This window comes from Lampetra fluviatilis, chromosome 38, assembly GCF_964198595.1.
Source record: "Lampetra fluviatilis chromosome 38, kcLamFluv1.1, whole genome shotgun sequence".
Classification (NCBI taxonomy): Eukaryota; Metazoa; Chordata; class Hyperoartia; order Petromyzontiformes; family Petromyzontidae; genus Lampetra; species Lampetra fluviatilis.
Genome location: NC_136312.1, coordinates 11,332,600 through 11,342,334, shown reverse-complemented (window position 1 = coordinate 11,342,334; position 9,735 = coordinate 11,332,600). Strand labels below are relative to the sequence as shown.

Here is a 9,735-nt window from a genome sequence, read left to right as displayed (position 1 = left end):
GGCCTCAAAAGAAGAACACATCTGTAATAAGTGAGGTTTGTGGTCATGCATCCTTTTCTTCAGAGCACGTGAAGGTAAAACGTTGCCTAATACGCGCAAATTTTCATATTTTTACTACATTTTGTGTTAAGGCCACACGTATTGACGAACGTGTTGCGTTTTTTTTGTCAATTGTGCATGGACACCACCAACACCACCAGCACCACCACCAGTACCACCACCAGCACCACCACCACCCGCACCACCACCAGCACCACCACCACCAGCACCACCACCAGCACCAGCACCACCACCCGCACCACCACCAGCACCACTACCAGCACCACCGCCAGCACCACAACATCCTAGGCGATCTTCTCGCTGCGCCTGCCCCAGTCGCCCGGCTGAATGCAGCGACGCACACCATGCCCTGCCACGTGCCCACAATCCACACGCCAATCATCGCCAAACTCCGTGTGCACGCGCACGCACGCACACACGGTACACGGCACACATGCACGCACACACGCACACACCACACGCACACACACGCACACACCACACACACGCACACACCACACGCACGCACACACCACACGCACGCACACGCACACACGATACACACGCACACACGGTACACATGCACGCACACACACACGCATACCCCACACGCACACACGCACACCCCACACGCACACACACACACGCACACACGGTCCATATGCAATCCCAGCTACATACATAAGAGAGGTTTTTGGGTTAGGTCGCGTAAATGTGAATGTGTGGTTAAACCCGCCACCACCCGACACAGATAAATAATTCGTTACTGGCACAGCACACCGGTGTGCTGTGCTCGTAACGAATTTGCATATTTTTTGTTGACGTGACAAACATTACGGATTGGCTGTGTCGAGTGGTGGTGGCTGGATCGCGAAAGCCGACGTCTTAAACTGATGGTGGTGGCTGCTGGTTTAACGACACGTTTATATTTACGCGATCGAACCCCCAAAACGCTCCATTACCAACTACATCTGCGTCCAACCACATCAACACGCTGCCGCGGGGCATTCCGAAGGTATCAGGACGGCGCCGGACTGGGCGGACATGGCGAGACTTTGCGTGTAACCGCTTTGTACAGTTTGTAATCGCGTACAGTTAAAAAAATATCCTGTCCGTGACCAGAGGATTGAATTTCGGATAGTCGTGATTGACTGCTGATGGTCTTTGTAATTGTATTCCTCGTGTTCCACGTCACCCCACGTCTGGTTGGGAGCCATCGCCAACCGCGCCTTGGAGCGCCCTTATCCATCTCGGCCCTGGCCGCTCGCGAGTCGAGCGAGCGGGCGAGGGAGCGAGGGAGCGGCTCGCAAATGAGAAGTTCGCGAGCTAAAATCCCGCTGGGCCGAGTGTCGATTTAGCGGCCCCATCGTCCCCTCCCACGCTGAATGCGCGACGCTTTGTGGGAAAGATCGCGACAGTGGCTGTCCCCCCGGTGGATGAGACTCGCCCACCGCCATGGGATTGTGGAACTTCAGCCACCAAATTCTGGCGCTGTCAACGTGAGATAATCACTGCCCGGTTGTTGGGACGGGCAGGAAATAAAAGTCGCCGTGCGGGATGCAATCGAGATTCAACGTTGGGGGGGGGGGGGGGGGTGCTGCCTTGTGTGTCAGCCTGGTGCCGATGAGCGCGTGACAGAAGAAGGCGTGGGGGGGGGGGTCTGGATGGGTAACGTGTGTCGGAGGGACCCCCTCCTGCTTGCGTGTGTCTCTCCTGGCAGAGGTTGTGGAGGGGGTCGAGTCGAGTCGCGCGTCGAGACCTTTGAAACTGCGGTCAAAAGTGGCCACGGGCTCCGCAAGGTGCGGTGAGCTCCCTCCCCACGCCCATCAGGAGGGTCACGGGCCATGTGCCACCTGATGTGCAGGAGAGAGAGAGAGAGCGGACGTGGTAAGTGGTTGTGGGGGTCATCCGAACGGGGAGGAGTGAGATGGGTGGCGAGGTGAGTGAGAGGCGTGGAGATGCTGCGTGTGAGTCGCTGCTGTCCCGGCCTCTGTCCACGCGGCGTCAGTTGTCCGATGCCAACGAGCCTCGGTCGTCCGGTGCGGGCAGCGTCGCTTGGCGCGTGCGAGCTGCACTATCGGCCGGGTGGGCTGGCGATGCTCGTGGCGCTGCGGTGTCAAGGTTTGGCCGCTAGTGCGGTTGTGGTGCGCTGCACGGAGCCATCATTCCGTGCCATTGCGATCCCTATGATCTGTGTCTCCCTTTGGCCTCGTGCGCTACTGGTGGTGGTGGTGTGGCTGGATTTAAACCTTTTATGGCAGCCGTTCTTCACCATTACTGCAGCCTTGTACCCATTTGGTTCTCAGTCGTAAACAAAAATGTACAATGTTAATTAACACACATGTATCATGTTAATTAAGGGTTTGATGGAACGAAATAATTTGTACTTACGTGCCCGTTCTTAATTTGTGTTTCGATGATTTACCTTCTAAAGAAATCTGTCCATGTCCCGCACCCCTAGAAAGTGCATCTCGTATTCCCAGGTAGCGGTTGCGTGCACCTCAGGTTAGGAACCACGGCTTCGCAGTAATGGACAGCCAGCAACAATGGCAAGTGAGGATGATGGAGATGCATAATCACAACCACCAACATCATCGACATCGATCCTTGACGCAGGTGAAGAGAGTGATTTTCATGACATAGGTGCCCACCTTCATAATTCAACGTCATTGTCAGTCACGGTGGCATTGGCAGTGATTGGAAGAGTGGCCGATGGCGGTAATGACAGTCATCATCATCATCATCCATCATTCATCATCATCATCCATAATGGATGTGTTTGGGTTTGATGGCGTAAATATAAATGTGTCGTTAAACCCGTCACCACCGGCACTGCTAATTAGTGTGAGGGCTGTCACGTAAACTAAATGTGGCAATTCGTTAAACGACACATTTCTATTTACGCGATCTAACCCAACAATCTCTATTATGGATATTGGTCACGAAAGCCGACGTGTTAAACTGATCATCATCATCATCGATGGCATTGGTGGTGAGCGGATGCATTTGTTGCAAACAAGATAGCCATTTCTTGTTGTTGTTGTTAAATCGTCAATCGTAGCAGCAGCATCGACCACAATTCCCACGGCGGCAACAAAACCAAACCGCCGATGGAGGCGATGACGGTGCCCATGTCTGCCTCGTTGTCATTCACCACCGCCACCACCGCCACCACCACCACCGCCACCACCACCACCGCCACGACCACGGCCATCATTATCAAGGCCACAACAGGAGCACCGTGAGGACACCGAGTGATAATGACTTCTCTGCAGTGAGCGACAAACAAACAAACTGGCCGCTTCATTGATGAGCAGCCGCTCGTCCACGTGACAACGGTCACAATGGGCGCCACCCTTTGAGGACTCTCCTGCCAGAGTTTGGTTTTACTTAAAAGTTCACCTTCCTGTGACAGGGGCGAGACTGAAGAGGGCAACCAACGTGAACCTCTCCAGTAAGTGGCGCTTACTTCATGGGCTCCGGCAGAATGACGGAGGCTGAGTCAGCCCCCGCACAGGCGCTGGGACACGCGACCCGCGGATTGCGAGCCGCGCGCTCTGCCGCGGGAGTTGTGGTGGTGGCGGTGCTGGTGGTGGTGCTGGTGGTGGCAGTGGTGGTGGTGCTGGTGGTGGCGGTGGTGGTGGTGCTGGTGGTGGTGCTGGTGGTGCTGGTGGTGGTGGTGCTGGTGGTGGTGGTGCTGGTGGTGGCGGTGGTGGTGGTGCTGGTGGTGCTGGTGGTGGTGCTGGTGGTGCTGGTCGTGGTGGTGCTGGTGGTGGTGCTGGTGGTGGCGGTGGTGGTGGTGCTGGTGGTGGTGGTGCTGGTGGTGCTGGTGGTTGTGGTGCTGGTGGTGGTCGTGGTACTGGCGGTGCTGGTGGTGGCGGTGATGCTGGTGGTGGTGCTGGTGGTGGTCGTGGTACTGGCGGTGCTGGTGGTGCTGCTGGTGGTGGTGCTGTGCTGGTGGTGGCGGTGGTGGTGGTGGTGGCGCTGGTGCTGGTGGTGGCGCTGGTGGTAGTGCTGGTGGTGGTGCTGGTGGTGGTGCTGGTGCTGGTGGTGGTGCTGGTGGTGGTGCTGGTGGTGGTAGTGCTGGTGGTGCTTCAGGGTCCGTGCCGTGCGGCCAAGCCGCTCGCGTGACCGACAGCCCGAGGCACGCGTCATGGTCCACGAGCCGCGTCCTGGGCGCCCATGCGCACGGCGACTTATTTTGACGATTGAGTGCATTTGGCAAGACGTCATATTTCACTCCGGGTGGGCCTTCGATGTGGCATTAATAAATGCGGAGTGACGGGCCGCTTGTCTCCGTTGGTGTTTCTGACTCGCATTTGTTCCGTAAGCCATGCGTGCAATCAGCTTTCTGTCTCTTGAGTGTAATGTCCAAGATTCCTCCCTCTCTCTCCCCACGCGTCATTGCTTATATTTCAGATCTCGTTGCATTCTCTTCGTTAAGATTCGCGCTCGTGATCCGTATCATTGCTAACTTTGTGCCCTGATTGAACACGACGGGTTTTCTTCAGGTGCATTACATTTGGAGGTTTTTTAAAACTTTTTTTTTACACCCCGCGACAATTGTTATTCCCATCCTACTATCAGTGGCGTATCACGAGAACAAAAATATGCCGTCAAATCAGACATTTATCTCCACAGCGTGCATAATCACTCACTATGTGCATAACATCAGCGAAATAACATCTCTTATCAGGCACGGACTGAGAACATTGAATTCACTATAAATTGTGCAGCCTCTCCAGCAGGCCCGGGGTAATTTGGGAAGAGCCCTTTCCGGCGGTGTGGGGATGTCCGGCATACTTCGCATTAACTACATCCACAAGACGAAGGAGAGCGGTGGTAGAGTGGTGAGCGCACTGGTGCTGAGCGGCTCTCTGCTAAGTTTCGTCCCCCCCCCCCGGCTAGCATCAGTGGTGAGTGATGTCACTCACCGGGGAGCTGCTTGCTCATCCGCATCCTTCACATCATCACACCCATGAAAGAGGCAATTAATTAAAGTGCCGCGCGAATGAAACACGCCACATGCATCACACTGCTTGAGCTGCAGCAGCAGCAGCATCGCCGCTGTTGCTGTTGTCGTTGGAGAGGAATCTACACAACCGTTACATCCAGAACAGAGTTTTTTTGTGTGGGTTAGATCGCGTAAATATAAATGTGTCGTTAAACCCGCCACCACCCGACAGCCAATGAGGAAGGTTTGCCATGTAAACAGAACGCGCCAATGGGTGACTAGTTCAGCTACCGGTTGTGTGTTGGAGAGTAAAACCCACGACATTTACAATTCGGGTACCGTGGCGTTTTCGCCGATAATTACAACCAGCCTCATCAGGCGAAAGCCAGAGTTGTCCAGAAAGCCTCCTGATTTCGACCTCAATCACATGTTGTTGTTAAGATTCCCGAAGCAGTCAAACATTTGTCGCGGTTGATTCACGGGACACTTCTATCAATTGTCGGCTAGAGGAGGATTGACGACTCACATGTTTACACGGCGATCTAATCCAGCGGATCAGCAACTCAAATAACATGAAGGGCGATGTATTTCTTTGAATTCTGCCCCTTAATGAATAACGGTCTCGCTGGCTCTGTTCAAGAACCAGCGTGCGACTCCGGTTGGCGCCCCCCTGGTCTCACCCACAACAAACCCAATATGGATCAAAGGGGGCACAATCCGTCTCTCGAACAAGAGGCGAGTTGTCAGAGCTGGCCCCCAATTACCGCTCCCACCTCCCCTGCTGAACGAGGTGTCGGGGTGAGTGCCCTCTGAGAGGGCTCTGCGGTGGCGTGGCACGCCCCAGCTGCCAGCCGCGGGGATGTCGCAGATGGGGGAAGCATTTGGCGCTCGCTGTGGCGGCATCTGCGCTGTAGGTGACCGTGATGACCTCTTGACCTTGCGAGAGATGATGCGTTGTGTGGATATTTACGGTCACGTGAAGCATAATTGCGTTTTCGTGGATGCGACCATTCGTTACGGATGCACGCATGTGGGAATACAGAGCGCAGTGTTCGGTAGCTACAATAAAAATTTACATTTATATAGCATCTAAATTCAACGGCAATCTCCGGACGCGTCGCAAAAAGGGAATTAGCTCCATGCAGATGTAGCAAACGGGATCTTGTGTCTTGATTTTAACTCGGGTCGCATCAGAGTCTCAACCGCACGGAGTTCAAAAGGATGAAGACAATGCCAGACCCTGAGGAGCAGAAGCGGAGAAGGAGTGACCTCCTCCCGTGCAACCAGAGTCGATGAGTGTGGGTGGCCGTGTCCGAAGGTGGAGGAGGCCTTCATTGCTATTGGAGCGGAGGCAACGTGGCCGGAGAGTAGAGCGAGATGAGAGAGCAGAGGCAGGGGGCAGGGGTGCGAGACCTTGGGGAATTACAACAAAAAACAGAACGGTCATTGTAACCTGATAAGCACATTCGAGACTTGACACCGTCGCAGTGGAGAGATCGGAGCACTTGAGTGATGCGATCACGTTGTCGCGTACGGGTGAGAAACCTTGCGGCGGTATTCTGAATCATCCGTAGCGTTGACATGCGGGGAATTGGGGGGCCGGAGAAGAGTGAGTTGCAGTGGTCCAGGCGACAGGCAATGGAGGCGGAGTGAGGGATTCGGGTCTCAGCCGCAAGTGGGGCCAGACAGCTCCGTGTGTGGGCGATGTCACGCAGGCGATGTCACGCAAGTGCACATGAGAGTTTCTTACAGACGTGGGAGATGAATGAACGTCCAGGATCTGAAATAACCCCAAAGGTTGTTGTGGTACCTGCCAATGGGATGGGAAACGAGACAACTTAGACGCTTTAGCTGACGAGGCTTTTCACTTAAAGGTTCCACAATTGAGAAAATACTGAACATTTAAATAAGTCAAGTCGTTAATTCAAGAGACATTTCTGGACTTACGAAGGTGTACGATTATTTATTTATTTAGCATCCAAGTGGCGGCGGCGGCGTCCACAAGCAGTGCATCTCGTGTGAGCGATGGCAGGAGAACGTGCATAGTTGTTGGTCTCCCGCGGCGTCTTGCGAATGCACGACGGATGGTCAGCTGTGGATTATAAAAGGCAGAAAATCCAGGGCAAGCTGTCCGGACACCCCCAGAGAGGGTCAAAGCCTGTGCATGAAATGCGTGGTAGTGGTGGTGGTGACAATGATTGTAAAATTGATGATTATTTTACACTCTTTGACAACAGCATACATATTTTGCTGAGAGTTTGTCTTATGACCAATACAAGCGGATGAAATGTTGGTAAAATGGCCTTGCTTAAGACGGGAGAGGACAATCTCGTGGCTTTCTTTCCACCCCAGGGTGAAACAAGTTCAACGTCCAACTCCGATGTGATCTCTGCATCCTCGTTCTCTCTGCCTTTAAAGAGGAACAATTGCAGGAAAACATCATCCTATTGCTGGAGACACCTTTATTGTTAACGGCATCGTCACTATTTGTACAATTCTTTGGCCTCATAATTGTATATGTTTTGTTTTCATCTGGTAGCTTGAAGCATGTTCTACAATAATGATCATATTCACGTGTTTATATCGCGTCGTTTATGGCAATCGCATCTCAAACGGTGTAGAAGTCGTAAGGCGTGGGGAAACTACACAGAGAAGCAGGAAAGGAAGCAGACAGAGCCGGCACGACCAACACGTAACCCAAGCTCTCTGATCCTATAGCGATTTAGTTCTTGGAGAAAACACGCGTGGGAGCGTGGGGGGAGGTAAAACTCAATTGCTCAGGTGATTGTTCAACAACAACAAGGCCCACCACGGAACGTACCACCGTCGGTGACTGTGAGCTGTCTCGCACGACACAACGAAGTGTTCTGGACATTGCAAATGCCCCTCGGCGAGGCTGGGGAGTTTCTGTCGTTTGCCTGACAGCGGAAGAACGCACGGGCTCCCCTCCCGCTCGCCACGGCCTGAGCGGGGGGGAGGAGGGAGCGTGCAGGAGATGGAGGAACAGTGTGGGGTGTGGGAGAGAGAGGTGGAGGGGGGGAGCAGGAGATGGAGGTGGGGGAGCAGTGGGGGGGTGGGAGAGAGAGGTGGAGGGGGGGAGCAGGAGATGGAGGTGGGGGAGCAGTGTGGGGTGTGGGAGAGAGAGGTGGAGGGGGGGAGCGTGCAGGAGATGGAGGTGGAGGGAGGAGCAGTGGGGGGAGAGAGGGGAGGGCCCGAGAGGGAGAGAGGGTGAACGATGCCTTTGAAGTCAACAGTTGCCTTACGCTCGATGCCAGAGTGCATTCAGCTTGAACCCTCGCGGCTGCTGCTGCTGCTGTACGGGGGTGGTGGTGGCGGCTCGGGGTGCCTCTGGAGCCCCCCCACCTCCTGATCGGGTGGCTCTCGCTTGTGGCGCCGAAGCTGCAGCCCGGCGCGTCAAGAGGAGGAGGAGGTCGAGGTCGACCCCCGACTGAAGCGGCGGGGGGCAGCGGTGGCGAGCGAGCAGGTGACGGGCTGGCAGCGAGCATCCACGGCGCTTGGGTCGGCAGCTGCCGATGGTTCTGAGTGAGTGGCCGTGGGGTTGGGGGCGAGGGTTTGAAATGGTGAGCGGTGGGAGGGCAGTCGCGGTGATGCGTGGGGCGAAACGGCGTGCGGGGTTGTTGAGAAACTGGGAGAAAAGCGGGGAAGGGGCGACAGGAGGGGAATGGCGTTCCGCGTGCGAACGAGGAGGTGCGCGGGCAACAGCAAAGCGCTCTCGCTCGCTGTGATCGGAACAGGCGTGGCGGGTGAGCGTGGGCAGTGAGAGGTTGGGGTGCACGCGGAGTAAGCGGTAAATGTCTGGCGGGTGTGGGGAGAATGAGTGGAGGGACTGAGGTGGGGTGAAGTTGGCGATGTGGACATTCGGCGCAGTGGATGACGTCGTGAATTAGTGGTGTCAGTAATGAGTGAGCGGCAGGTGAGTGAGTCCCAGGTGAGTCCTAGGTGAGTGAGTCCCAGGTGAGTGAGTCACAGGTCAGGGAAGGTGACGGTGGCTTCGTGTGAGTGGTTCATGGGTGGTGTGGTCAGTGCGTGCCGAGTTGCCTGACCATCACGAACGGTGTGGTTCGTGATGGTGCGTGGGTGCTGTGAGTCGCGGTCGTGCAATGAGTGGCGTGGCGCATTCGTGGTCGTGTGAATAGGGTGGTGGAGTGAGTGGTGTGGATGTGTATGTGATGTAGTGAGTGGTGTGGTGGAGTGAGTGGTGTGCTGTGTGTGTGATGTAGTGAGTGGTGTGATGTAGTGAGTGGTGTGATGGAGTGAGTGGTGTGCTGTGTGTGTGATGTAGTGAGTGCTTCATACCTGATTGTGTGAGTGATGTGGTGAGTGGTGTATATGTGATTGTGTGAGTGATGTGGTGAGTGGTGTATATGTGATTGTGTGAGTGATGTGGTGAGTGGTGTATATGTGATTGTGTGAGTGATGTGGTGAGTGGTGTATATGTGATTGTGTGAGTGGTGTGGTTGAGTGATGTGGAACATTCGTGCTGGTTTGGTTGAGTGAGTCCCATCTGATGATGAATTGCGAGGTGATGGTGGTGTTGGTGGTGGTGCTCGGGAGCGGTGGCGCAGCAGTTAGCGCTACGCTGCGCTACGAACCCAGCGACCCATGTTCGATTCCCGCTCACGGCCAACACCAGTGACGATTATCTGAACCGGTCCTGGGCCTCCCCTAGGTCGACTAAGCCTCAAATGAGTACCTGGTGCGATGTGTAAACGGCCCCATTA

The 9,735-nt window shown here is 54.9% G+C and overlaps 1 protein-coding gene across 5 annotated transcripts in view; it reads left to right on the top strand.

The window, feature by feature from the left end:
- The first annotated feature begins 909 nt into the window (after window positions 1-909).
- Window positions 910-9,735, top strand: part of CCKAR (cholecystokinin A receptor) — a 29,594-nt gene continuing 20,768 nt past the window's right edge. For 2 of the 5 annotated variants that reach the window (XM_078874214.1, XM_078874209.1), the window contains exon 1: window positions 8,266-8,536. The gene's annotated coding sequence lies outside the window, so the exon portion shown is untranslated. Of the gene's footprint in view, window positions 1,055-1,905; window positions 1,927-8,265; window positions 8,537-9,735 lie in introns of those variants that run through there. The other 3 variants (XM_078874213.1, XM_078874212.1, XM_078874211.1) reach the window with 3 other exon arrangements.